This window comes from Hemiscyllium ocellatum, chromosome 4, assembly GCF_020745735.1.
Source record: "Hemiscyllium ocellatum isolate sHemOce1 chromosome 4, sHemOce1.pat.X.cur, whole genome shotgun sequence".
Classification (NCBI taxonomy): domain Eukaryota; kingdom Metazoa; phylum Chordata; class Chondrichthyes; order Orectolobiformes; family Hemiscylliidae; genus Hemiscyllium; species Hemiscyllium ocellatum.
Genome location: NC_083404.1, coordinates 8785394 through 8799408, shown reverse-complemented (window position 1 = coordinate 8799408; position 14015 = coordinate 8785394). Strand labels below are relative to the sequence as shown.

The 14015-nt window shown below is 42.0% G+C and overlaps 1 protein-coding gene across 7 annotated transcripts in view; it reads right to left on the bottom strand.

The window, feature by feature from the left end:
• The window catches only part of sulf1 (sulfatase 1), a 390572-nt gene that overhangs the window by 307880 nt on the left and 68677 nt on the right, over nt 1–14015 (bottom strand). For 2 of the 7 annotated variants that reach the window (XM_060822706.1, XM_060822712.1), the window contains exon 1: nt 9866–10071. The exons of 3 other annotated variants lie outside the window; for them this stretch is intronic. The gene's annotated coding sequence lies outside the window, so the exon portion shown is untranslated. Of the gene's footprint in view, nt 1–9865; nt 10072–14015 lie in introns of those variants that run through there. 2 more of the 7 variants (XM_060822718.1, XM_060822722.1) reach the window with 1 other exon arrangement.

Here is a 14015-nt window from a genome sequence, read left to right as displayed (position 1 = left end):
TATTGTCTACTGTCTTTAAAAACACCTCATTGGCTAGACAGTGCTTTGGTACAATGTGGGGTTGTGAAAAGTACTTTAAAAATGCAAGTATTTTTACTTTAGTTTTGATTTTAATGAATGTTAAGGTAAATCTTCAGTTGCATTATTGTGAAGGATGACAATGTCATTTTGAAACAGTTCTACTCCTGTCTCCTAGTGCTCTTGCCTCAGCTTGCTGTATGTTTTGATGCAGTCATGTCTGTACTGAGAGCTTTGGGGGCAAAAAGAGAGTGTTTATCACTTGCTGCACCATGTCGTGTCTCCTGAAAGGAATGTAAGGTCGGTTAGTTCTCTTTTAATTTGGACCGGGGAGACTCAGATCTGGCACCCTAATCTCAGTGACAAAGTTGTAAGGTGAAATATTTAGCTTCTGTGGAAAGAAAAATTAAGCAGGATGTCCAACAGATGTCCATCTGCTAATGCCCATGTATGTACACCATCAGTGTGTCTACAAACAATTGTATCTATTGCCAGAATCATGGAGGTGATGTGGGTCTTGACCACTATTTGGTGATTAGGCAGGATCCCAGATGCCTCTATTTTTGAGATGTCCTCTGTGCGCCACTCAGGTATTTAACAGGTCAGCAGCAAGCTATCCCCATGGATCAAGGAATTGGAAGGATAAGTCCTGCCCAATGTGTGTTGCTAGCCAATCGGACACTACTGATACTATTGAATGGCAGCATGACTACGGAGGATGGTGTCTCCTCAGTGACCCCTACTTGATCCCAGGCCATAAATCGGTGATGGCAGCAGGAAGGTATTGGAGAATAGGGTTTGGAAGGGGAATTGGCAGCATTGGTGACTCTTAGTGGGAGTCCTTTCTGATGCTGGGTCTCTCTTTCAGACATCGATTGTCATGGGGCACATTGTTATGCCACCTACTGGGGTGTCACAATTGTTACACTTGCTGCTGAGTTAATACCAGTGGTGATGAGATGAGGCTGTTAAGTGAATATTAATTGGCCACTTAAGGACTTCAACCCACAGTTTGGGGCTGTTAATCCATGGGCCTTCTCCCCCCCCCACCAAGATTTAATGAGCGTAAAAACAGGAATATTGCAAAGTGCCACCTACACCTGATTAAATGCCTTCCCCTCCCACCAACCACAGCATGAAACTTGCCACAGGGAGACAGCAAAAGATTCTGGTCAATGTGTCTGTTGACTGGACTATCCATGTATCAGTTAATAGACACTGTCCTCCCTGAGGCCAGGCTAAAGCAACAGTGTTATAAATCCAACTTTACAACCTGTCAGGCTGAACAGAAGCTGAAGCAGATCATAAACTGAGGTTAAATTAGATCTCCCTCCTTCTTCTTTCCAATCACCTTAAATCTAATCCTTCAGTGGATTTCCTGTGCTATTACTGAGAATGGTATTTCCAGAATCTCTCCAAGTTCACCTTGTCCATTAAACTTATGGAGGGTCGGTGACAGATTTCATATTATTCAAGTGCATGAAAGTAAAATCGTCATCTGTTGCAAATCCTCTAATAACTGAAGAGTCCTGTGCCAGATGGACACAAACTCTAGTTACGAACTTACAGTTCAAGTCTGTATTTTCATTATTGGTGGTCAGGGGAAAGCTTTGCTTAGTCACCTCTGGCCTGAATGTTCTGAGTTTGGTGTTTTTGAAATACAGAATGTCAGCAGTTCCTTCCATGCAGACAGTCAGCTGCAGTCTTTTCAAAAGGGAGATTGTAAAACCCTTCACATTGCAGATAATGTAAAAGCTTTCAGATGATATTGGGAGCCTGCTAAATTAAATTGATTTTTTTCTTAAGGTAGCCTTCATGCTGTTGAGGCCAGTATGATGAAGGACCATGCCATGTTGTCTTGTCCAATTCCCGATGAACAGTTGTCCACTCAACTTCCCTGCCGTTCCACATTCTTAAAATGGTATCAATTTCCTGTCCCCTAGGTTACGACCTTATCTATTTCAAAATCACCATTATCACTCTCCTCCTCCATCCATGACCATTCTGTTCTTGAAAACTACTGTCTCCAACATACCTTTCCTTTCTAAAGTGCTTGAACTTATTTCTTTCAATCCCTTCCCTTTTTCTCATTCATTCATGGGACATGGGCTCCGTTGACTGGGCCAGCATTTTCTGCCTGTCCCTGATTACCCTTGAGAAGGTGCTGGTGAGTTGCCATCTTGAACTGCTGCATTCCACATGCTGTAGGTCAATCCACAATGCTTGAGAGCGGGGGTTCCAGGATTTTGACCCAGCACCACTTGCTGCATTTGGACATAGACTGCTTCTGTATCTGAGGAGTCACATTGTGTAATCATCAGCGAACATCCCCACTTCTGACCATATAATGGAGAGAAATACATTGATGAAGTAGCTAAAGACGATGCTTCATAAGATACTACTGTGAAGGTATTCTGGAGCTGAGATGACTAACTGTCAATAATTACAGCCATCTTCCTATGTGTCTGGTATGATTCCAACCAGAAAGAATTTTCTCCCTGATGCCCATTGACTCCAGTTTTCCTAGGGCTTGTTGATGCCATATTCAGTAATGTTACCTTGATATCAATGGCAACCACACTCTCCTCACCTCTGGGATCCAGCTCTTTTGTCCATGTTCGAACCAAGACTGTAATAAAGTCAGGAGCTGAGTGGCCCTGGCAGAACCCAAACTCACTGAGCAGGTGATTGCTGAGCAGGTGCTGTTTGATAGCACTGTTGATGACACTTTCACTCGCTTTACTGATGATTGAGAGTCCCGTGGATTGTTGCTAATTGGCCACAGGATTTGTTCTGCTTTGTGTGTACAATCCATACCAGGGCAACAGTGTGCATTGTTGGGTAGATGCCAATGTTGTAGATGTACCAGAACAGAGCTTCAAGGGGTGCAGAATATTCTGGAGCAGATATCTTCAGTACTATTCCTGGAATGCTGTCAGGGTCCACAGCCTTTGTGCCTTTTTGGCATCCACTGTACCTCCAGCCCTTTCTTGATATTATGGGAGTGAAACAAATTGACTGAAGAATGCTTGCTGTGAGGCTCAGGATTCTGGGTCATTGCCTCAGCATTTCTGGCTGATGATTGCTGCAAATGCTTCATCCTTAAGTTTTTCACTGATGGCTCTCCTATCACTGAGATATGGATAATTGTGGAACCTCCTTCTGTCGGGAGTTGTTTAATTGCCATTTAAATTTGGATGTGACAGGACTGCATAGCTTAGATGTGATCTGTTGGCTTTGGAGTTGCTTAGTTCTGTCTATCACTTGCTGCTTCTGGTGTTTGCTACAAGGAATCCTGTGCTGTAGCTTCACTTGGTCAACATCTCCTGTTTAGCTGTGTCATTGCCTTTGGCGTGCTCTCCTGCACTCCACATTGAACCAGAATGATCCTCTGGCTGATATTAAATGGTAGAGTGGGGGATATGCTGAGCTACATGTTTGCAGATCATGCTGCAGTACAGTTCTGCAATTACCGTTGGCCAATGGTGCCATATGGATGTCCAGTTCTGAGTTGCCAGATTGCTCATTCAGTACTCACTCTCATTGAAAAATTCTTCAGCTAAAATTGGTATGCTAAAAGCTGACATATTTGGCCTCTATGACAACAGCGCCAACATCAAAGATCCCAGTACTCCTGCTGGGTAGGTCTCCAGCTTCTGACTCATGCACACTGGTCCTCTCTCCAACCTAACCACAGCAACCTGGTACCTGACTCAAGCACTGCAAACCTCTCGAGGTCTTCATCCAAGTTATTGGGACCTCATGTATACCATGTCTTCATGTATCCCCCTCACCACCACCACCATCATCCATTGCAAGAATTGCCCCCTTGTCACTGATTCCATCCCCTTCCATGTGACTGTCTCACATTGATCTGGCATTTATAAAACCTCAGTATTGTGCATATCTGAACTCACATCTTACTTCCCCTTAACAAAATCTGTCGCACTCCACCCCAGTAAACTTGCCCTTCTTCATTTTTATTGTAGCCCATTCAAATCATAGGTCTCTCATTTATGAGTTAGACCAATCTAACAGTTGCTAAACAGCTTCTTACCAACCATCTTCAACAGATTTCAGCTCAATAAAAAATAAGCTCCACCTTAACATGCATAGACTACAGATCAGAGTCAAAAGTGTGTTGCTGGAAAAGCACAGCAGGTCAGGCAGCACCTGAGGAGAGAAAATCAACGTTTTGAGCATAAATTGCTCGACTCTGATCTCCAGGATCTGCAGTCCTCACTTTCTCAGAGACTTCAGGTCAACCAGCGCCACTGACCTTGGGGATCTGTGTTTACTGCTATCTGTGCTTATTCAATGTCTCAAATTTAAGACTTTCAATCCAGCATGTCCATCTATTTATGGTCTTTGCCCTGCCTACACATGCAGCCTCTTGCAATTCTCGACTGACTCCATTAAATTTTCATTCAGCTAACTTTGCTCCCTCCTGAGTTGCCTGACTCTGTAAACTACATATTGATGATAATGACTTCAGAATCATAGTCCAGGGTCTGGAATTCCCTCCCAAAATTACTTTGGCTCCCAAATTCTCTTTCCTTCTATATTACCAATGAACAAACTTTTGCTCCTTATCTGATTTCTCCTTCTTTGTTTCAACATATCTTTTCCCCTCTGCTGAGATGATTCACCTTGAATTTTTTATAAATGCAAGTTGTCATTGGCTTTGTGGTCAGAACACAGCAATCTGTTGTTAGTAATCATGGGGAAAACCATTTCCTGCCATTTGTGGACCTACACTTTGATGTTACAAGTTGTACAAATGACTCATTTTCAGTCTCACATTCTTCAAACAAATTCCCTTTCTTTTCTCAACAGATTGAGATTGGATAGCTCAAGAAGGTTGCTTCCCATGAACTGATTGTTTTGGGTTGAATTTTGGTAGCACCTCCAAAACCTGTGATTCCATCACCTAAATTGCCAAAAGGCAACAGATGCCTGGGAACACCATAAACTGCCCCCCTCCAAGTTACACATCATCCTGACTTTGAAACGTATCACCATTCTGTGTCTGCTGCTGTGTCTGGAGTTCCCTATCTCACCATATTGTAAAAAGAGCATTTTCGCAACACAGACTGCAATCAAGAAATACCAGCCAACACCTTCTCAGGGCATTAAACTCTGGCCTTACCTGTGACATCTCTATTTTGGAAATGTGATAAGTTCCAATTAAGCAGCAAATTTACCCTGTCAGAATTAATTAAGGGTAAGAATTTAAATGTGAATTAACCAATTTGGAGGTCTGTTCAAAGCACCAAATTCTCTTAGAAGTAACTTTCATACAATTTGAATTGAAAATCAATAGATTATTCAAATAGAGTGGTTTTAATTTAGAAGTAGACTGTATACATGTACAATGTAAAACAGCTAATGTACAAAAATGAAATATGCTGTCTAACTCAGTGATACATATGTACATTAAACGTCACGCTAATGTTGACAAAACATTTCTGATTTGATATGTTGGTTGCTAAAACATTTTTTTAAGACACTAGCAAAGGTTATCACTTGGACCTTTCTTCCTAAACACAAAACAATCCACATTTGGCTGAATGATTTCAAAGTTTTCATTTGACACAAAACTTAGAAGAATTGTAAACTGTTAGGAAGACAGTGTGGAATTCCTAAAGGATGTTGACAAGTTGGAGTGAGTGGATAAGTGGCACATGATGCCCAATGAAGAGAAGTGTGAGGTGATACATTTTGGGAGGAATAACATTAAAAGACAATATAAAATAGAAAATAGGGGTACAATTCTGAAGAGGGGTGTGTCTGTATATATGCACAAGTCATTGAAGGTGGTAGTATCGGTCGAGGACAGTGAACAAACCATACACGAATATTAAACAAGGAAACACAGTTGCTGGATTTCTGACAGGAAAACAGAAATTGCTGAGGAAATACAGCAGGCCTGGCAGCATCCATGGGAAGAAAACAGAGTTAACATTTTGAGTAGTATCCTTGGTTTTATTACTATGAGCATACAGTACAAGAGCAAGCAGGTGATGTTGAATTGTAGAAAACACTTGTTAGACCTCAGCTGGAGGATTGTATGTAAGTGGGGGCACCACATAACAGAGAAGATGGGAATGCATTGGAGAGTGCAGAAGTGACTTACAGGCATGGCTCCAGGAAGTAGAAACCTCAGTTATGAGGACAGATTGAAGACATTCAGGCTGTTCTCCATAGAGAGAAGAAGACAGAGATTTGATGAAGATTTGCCACATTGAATCAAGTTCTCAAAAAACCCCCCAAAAAACTGGATCACGTTCTTGAAAACCTGATTATTCAAAACTCTTTCAGCAACACGGAGCAGTTGAACCTGTTAACTGCATTTAACAGGTGGGCACATGCAATAGATGGGAGATAAGTAAATAACATAATTGGTCAGCCCTCTTGTGGCACAGTGGTAATGTCCCTACCTCTGTACCAAGAGGTCTGGGTTCATGGCCCACCTGCTTCAAAGCCTATAATAACATCTCTGAACTAGTTGATTAGTAGAATAGGTTACATAAAAATTTCTATCTAATTAGTTAAATATGAAACTGAGGCCAAAGTTAGTGATGGTCAAGACTACCTCTAGCCTAACATATGGTGCTTAAAAGATGGTATCAAAAAGGTATGTACTTAACTTGGTTCAAGGAGGAGATTATTCTCTCTCACACACACCTTAGATTATAGATTACTTACAGTGTGGAAACAGGCCCTTCGGCCCAACAAGTCCACACTGACCCGCCAAAACGCACCCACCCAGACCCATTCCCCTACATTTACCCCTGCACATAACACAATGGGCAATTTAGCATGGCCAATTCACCTAACCTGCACATTTTTGGACTGTGGGAGGAAACCGGAGCACCCGGAGGAAACCCACACAAACACAGGGAGAATGTGCAAACTCCACACAGTCAGTCGCCTGAGGTGGGAATTGAACCCAGGTCTCTGGCGCTGTGAGGGAACAGTGCTAACCACTGTGCCACCGTGCCGCCACTGATACCAACCACCACTTCCTTCTTGCCATGATTTGTGAACAGACCCAGTTTGGAGCCAAGAGGAACAGGAATGCTAGGCAACCCCACAGGAATTATAGTCAAGAGTGTGGTGCTGGGAGAGGACAGCAGGTCAGGCAGCATCTGAGGAGCAAGCAAATTCTTGATGAAGGACTTTTGCCCGAAACATCGACTCTCCTGTTCCTTGGATGCTGCCTGATCTGCTGTGCTCTTCCAGCACCCCACCCTTGACTCTAATCTCCAACATCTGCAGTCCTCACTTTCACTCACAGGAAGTATGCCTATTCCAATCACCCATACCTGCTCCCACCAAACACATCCCCCATTCTGCCAACTGTAACCCACTCCAATTCCCCTCATAGGAAGTACCCAAAGATTGCTAATGGTGACATGGACCACCTAGGATTGATATCTTTGCACAATGTCACAGTTTATGAAACCAGTGACCAAACCTTTATCCATCCATTAGCTTCTTGGGTCAGACTGGACACAAGATTTGAACCAGACTAATTTCTAAGTTAGAGAGTGGTACAGCAAAAGATGCAATAAAGGCACATTCCCAGAAAGTTTAAGCATTATGTGTGAAAAATAGTTGTTATGCTTGATAAGTAATAGTTACAAAGAATAATATAACTCCAGAACTAAAAGTTAAATGCAATAATATCATCATACAAACTCTCCTGTGTCAGGTTGTAGCCAACAAACACAAAACCACTGTCATTTTAGGAAAATGCATGTGTGAAATGTTTTGTCTCTGTTGCTCTGAAAACAGCATGAAGCATTTGTTGATTTTATGTATCCAAATACAGCTAATGGTTGGGGACATCATTTGGAACTGGATGACAGATCTATCATGGGTGGTGAAGTAATAGAATGAATTAAATAAGGAAAGTATGAAATCAGATGCTTTATTCCACAACTTTTGAGCATAAAAACTTAAGTATTATTTGTTTTCTATGATGTATTGTAATCCATATGTTAAATATGTCTGCAGACAACATTGTTTCTTCTGCTGCTGACTGATAGTACATTAACGCAGTTGTAGGGCATGTTTCATGGAGGTGAAAGCTCAAGGAGTGTTTATATTATATAATACCTGCTTGAGAGGTGCCAGATTCCTGAAGTGTGGATTTTGGGGAGCCAAATGCAACTCAAATGTAAAATTGCTGGCTCATGCTATGTTAGGATGCTGGAAAAGCTAGTTTTATAGTAAGTCTTCCATTTGGCTGATGATTTCTGACAACTTACATCTTGCTTGACAGTGATGGGCAATCGGTGCCTAAGAGCCCAGAGACAAAACAAGGTAATATGAGGCTTGAAAAAATCTTCTAGGAGAAAGTGAGGACTGCAGATGCTGGAGATCAGAGCTGAAAATGTGTTGCTGGAAAAGCGCAGCAGGTCAGGCAGCATCCAAGGAGCAGGAGAGTTGACGTTTCGGGCATGAGCCCTTCTTCCTGAAGAAGGGCTCATGCCCAAAACGTCGACTCTCCTGCTTCTTGGATGCTGCCTGACCTGCTGCATTTTTCCAGCAACACATTTTCAGCTCAATATGAGGCTTGTATTTTGGAAATGTCTCAATTTTTCATTGATTAGACTTTCTTTCCCCTTTTTTTGTTGTTTTTGTATTATTGCCGACACTTTCTTTCACATCATTTAATGCTGAAGACTTAAATATGTTTCAATCTCTTTCTGAAGCCCTGTATATTAGTACTGTTGCTTAGGATCATGAACAAGTGTGCATTCACAGGCTACCTCTATTATAGTGCCGTACAATAAATCCACAGGTGTGTACAGCTCATAAAACCAAGCTCTCCTTCATTAATTGACTTCTAAAACCTCACTATGACAGACAGAGAGACCAGTACCTGTCCACAAAAATACATGTACATTTGATGCATTAGAACAGATACACACAAGTGTTATTTACAACTAAATAAACTGCACTTAGACCCATATTCTGAAAGCAACAGGTCTGTTCAAAATTAATCTGTCCATCCAGTTCTCCATTTATTCATTTGCCATCACATGACATTTCCAATCAAAAAATTCAGAATACAAATGCAATTCTCACCAGTATCAAACCCTATTTGACAAAACTCTTGCAGGAGTTGGAGTTTAGGCAGAATTACCCTTTAGTACTCAATGGATTAAACATTTTTAAAAGTCCTTGCACCCAACTTATTTGCTGTATCTTGTGTAATTGTAATTAGAAACATACCGTATGCTGCAATAATTATTATATTCTTACAGCTGGAACGATCACATTAACGTTTGTAAACTGTAATCAGTAACCACTTCCATTAAAATATTTAATGTGGCATCTTTCAAAGCTGGCTGACAATTCAATTATTCCCAAATAACACTACAAAGAAACCTTCAAAAAATGTCTGGTAATTTACTAGTGCCGGTGTGTAAACGCTCAGAAAACTGCAGTGTCAGTGAGTCCAACCGGCTCTGCTTCCTGCAGTTTAATCAGGAATGCATATTGCTGCCTTTGTGATTCTCCAAAGTGGTATCAGTGGAAACAAGTATGGGCTGATTGAAGACTGAGGCTCCTAACCTCCTGAGTTCTGACTTTCCCACAGCAGCTTAAACAACCCCAGCAGTCAATGAGACTGAGCATTTTCTTAGAAAATCACACATCTCACTATTGCAAACCTTAAAAAAGAGCAAACAAAACCAAGTTACCTTTAATACTGAGCAATCAAAGAATATACAGTCTTCTGGTCATACAATAGGCTTGAAAGGAGAAACAGGCTTATGGTAGTTACAATCTAAACATTCGCAAAACCTACTGGCTAAAAAACAAAACAGTGTACCTGAGAGATCGTATTCCTTTTTTTGGCTTTTTCTAAAGAGATCTTCTTTTGCTTTCCATACGCAGTGCACTCTCACAGGACCACACAGTTCCTACTGTACAGCTTTCCTCTCTAACCCCCACTCAGATGTGATGACACGCTCTAACCCCAACCATCTGTTGAAACACGTCTTCAACCACTCGGCACAAGACAGCCTCAATCCAATCACTGGAGCTGGGTGGCTCTTAAAAAGCAGGAGGCTGGGACAAGGACATAAAAACTTTAGTTTTTTTAAGACTCAAAGCACCAGTAACCTGAGAGCGTGTGAAAGAGGAGACTGCTATAAATGAGGGGAAGGGGGGTGGGGGTGACTGGAGGACGAGGGGGAAGAGTGATTTCCCCCCCCCCATTAGTTAAGCTGTTATTTAACACAACTCCCTGTAATCTAAGAGACACACTCCCCCGCCCTCCCCACCCCCCGACGACTTCCATGGAAACTTTACAATAGGAAAAACAGAAGCACATTAGCCCCACTTAAAACACATTCATTGAGAGTAGTTTCCCCCAACACTCCAGCGCCTTAGAGGTGGAGACAGATCTTATCTGATCTGCTGATAAAACAGTGAACATAGCTCTGGTTGTGCAGGGCTGCTCCAGTGACAGCCCAGCACAGTCGTTGATAAGTCTCTGACTCCCTGCAGCAACTCTGCCTTCCCAAATCCCCGGAACCCAAACCACGCACTATTGTCTCGGATTTACACAACCCCCTTTTTTTTGGTCTTTTAATCAAACTTAATAGGTCAATTAAAAAAAAAAACACCATGAATCCGTTCGTAAAAGTCTAAATTTGTCAAAGTAGTATTTCTGCCTGGGCTACATTTTACTGCTTTCAGTTGGTGATACACGAGCATATCCAGTAAATGGGGGAGGGGTGCAGAAAATCTGGGTGAAAGGCATTACCCCTATCAAAGAACGGGAGTGCTCTGTTCAGTAGTTTACGCAGTGTATACAGAACTAGCCAGAATGCATGGATCTTAAAATCATGTTTGGATTAACTTCTTTACTTGACACTTTGTAAGCTCAGCACTCAAAAAAACAGCAACAATGCTGAATGCTCCATTTTCTGTTGGCTCCCTTATTAACACATACTCAGTTTCATTGGGATCCGAGACTATTGTTTGATTATTTGTGCTTGTTACTTTCACTTCTGCATTGTCTTAATCTCTTTTTGCTTTTGCAATTGAAAGGGACCACTCTCCCAAATTTAATGATGGCACCTTCCTTTAGAGTGCCTTCTGTCTTGAGGGAATTTGAAGCTGGGAATTGCAGAGACTGGTGGCTCAGTGATCAGCATTGCTGCCTTGCACTGCCAAGGGACCCAGGTTTGATTCTAGCCTTGGGTGATTGTATGGAGTTTGTATGTGGTGGGGTTCCTCCCACAATCCAAAGATGTACAGTTTAGGTAGATGAGCCATACTAAATTGTCTATAGGAATGTGCAGGTTAGATGGATTAGCTGTGAGTTTTTCAGTGGAGTACTGTCAAAGGGTTGGTGCAGACGTGATGGGCTGAATGGCCTCATTTTGCACTGTAGTGATTTTATGATGATATCTGGGTGATCTGCTGGATCTGAGTGTATGTGTAGCTTTGAGGCCCATTGCCCTTCTTACACAGAGGGAAGGGGTGTTGCCTCCAAACAGAAGGTGCTTTTTTTTAAAAAAGTACACACCAGTTTCATTCTTCAACTCAAACCTCAGGTCCTATGATTGGCAGCAGCTGAAACGTTGAGGAGTGAAGGTGTGAACACATAAAGCATACATTACAGGAGTCAAACACTACACAAATGTTAACTATTTCCACATGTGTAGTGTAGGGAATACCTTTTCTGAGGCACCTTTCAGTTCTCTATTTTAAGAAAATCTAATTGCAAATTAAAACTGAATTATCATGGTTTTGAGAGAGGTTTTGTGTTTAGCGCATTTCAATGCCATCTGCTCTGAAAACACTCAAAGTTCTATACTGCCATTTGAAAAGATTATGCTCTAGCAATTAATCCGTGTTCATTGAAGGAACCACTGCAGTGTCATCTTTATGCAGTAGCAAGTATTACTTTCAATTAAAACAGAGTGTAATAGGCTCAAATTAGTAAAGGCATATTTTGGTGTTGGAAGCTAGAACATAAACAATAAAGATTGGCGTAGGCCATTTGGCCCTTCCAGCCCACTCCAATATTCAATAAAATTACAGTGAATCTTCTATCTCAACTCCACCTTCCAACACTATTCTCAGCAGTCAGTTTTTTAAAAACATTCATTCACAGGATGAGGGCATTGCTGGCTGGGTCAGCATTTATCACCCACCCCTAATTACCCAGAGGGCAGTTAGAGTCAACCACATTGTTGACTCATATGGAGGCCAGACCAATAAGGATGATTTCCTACTCTAAAGGACATTAGTGAAGCAGGTGGGGTTTTTTCAACAATTGATTCATGGTCATCATTAGATAATTAATCTCAGATTTTTGTTTAATTCAAATTCCAGCATCTGCCATGGCAGGATTTGAACCCAGGTCCCCAAAATATTATCTGGGTCTCTGGATTAATGTGCTCACAATGATACTACTAGGCTATTGCCTCCCCTCAGCTCAGTCATCTGGTATTTGATGCAGACTGATTCCAACAGCCTGGGTTCAATTCCTGCCCTAGCTGTGGCTATCAGGAAGGACACTCCTTCTCAACCTCCCTCCTAGTGGTGACCCTCAAGGTTCATATCACCACAAGCCAATTCTGACTGATGAGTGAGTAGGACTATAACAACTTTTCCTATTTCCTTTGGTACCTGAGAATTGATCAACCCCATGTCTTTCACACAAACTGTGATCGACCCTCAGAATAAACCTCAAGGTATAACAATGGAGACAATATCCCCAGAATAATTTATGAACTGCTTAGATACTGTAAATGTACTCTGAGGTCTGTACACTGAATGAGCTGTAAATGTGTTGCTGGTTAAAGCACAGCAGGTTAGGCAGCATCCAAGGAACAGGAAATTCGACGTTTCGGGCCAGAGCCCTTCATCCTGCTGTGGTTTAACCAGCAACACATTTTCAGCTCTGATCTCCAGCATCTGCAGACCTCACTTTTTACTTGAAGATTTTAACCTACTGCGAATCCTCTTGCAAGGATGCCTTCCTTGAAGAAGCTCTTTTCCTCCCTCTACAAGGATTTCAGTGAGTCTCTCTCTCACTGCACCCCCCAGGTCATCTCCTCTGCACAGAAGCTCTTCAGCATTCCTGATGAAGGGCTCTGGCCCGAAACGTCGAATTTCCTGTTCCTTGGATGCTGCCTAACCTGCTGTGCTTTAACCAGCAACACATTTTCAGCTCTGATCTCCAGCATCTGCAGACCTCACTTTTTACCTGTACACTGAATGAGCTAAGATGGATAAAAGGTTTTACTGATCTAAGTTGTACTTCTTAGATTTGAAACTTTTTGTCAACATATGGTATCCTCGTTTTCTTCCTCAAAGTTGACAGCTCTGAAAGCAACTCCTTGAAGCACCTTTAATTAACACTGCTGCCTCACAGAACCAGGCACCCAGGTTCGATCCCAGCCTCAGGCAACTGTCTGTGTGGAGTTTTCTCCCCGTGTCTGCCTGGGTTTTCTCTGGGTGCTCCGGATTCCTCCCACAGTCCAAAGGTGTGCAGGTTAGGTGGATTGAGCATGCTAAATTGCCTCATAGAGATATGCCAGCAAGGTGGGTTAGCCATGGGAAATACAAGGATAAGGTGGGGACAATGGGGGGGTGGGGTGGGGTGTGGAGGTCTGATTGGGATGCCCTTCAGAGGGTTGGTGTGGACTTGATGGGCCAAATGGCCTGCTTCCACACTGTAGGGATTCTATGCTTCTGTTTGAACATAAGGTAAACTATTTGGCTATGGAAGGCATTACATTTAAGTTGTATTCCATCCTTTACAGGCATTCAGCTGAAGCTGGATATTGGAGAAGTGATAATATTTCTTAAAAGTTTCTAAGAAGTGATTAAATACTAAATGAGGTTGTTTTGGCACGAGAAGAGGTGTTGCAGTAATGGGATAATTAACCCAGTATTATCTTTTATGTTTTGTACCCCTTCATTATAAATTTTTTTTATACTCCCGATCAAAATTAAGA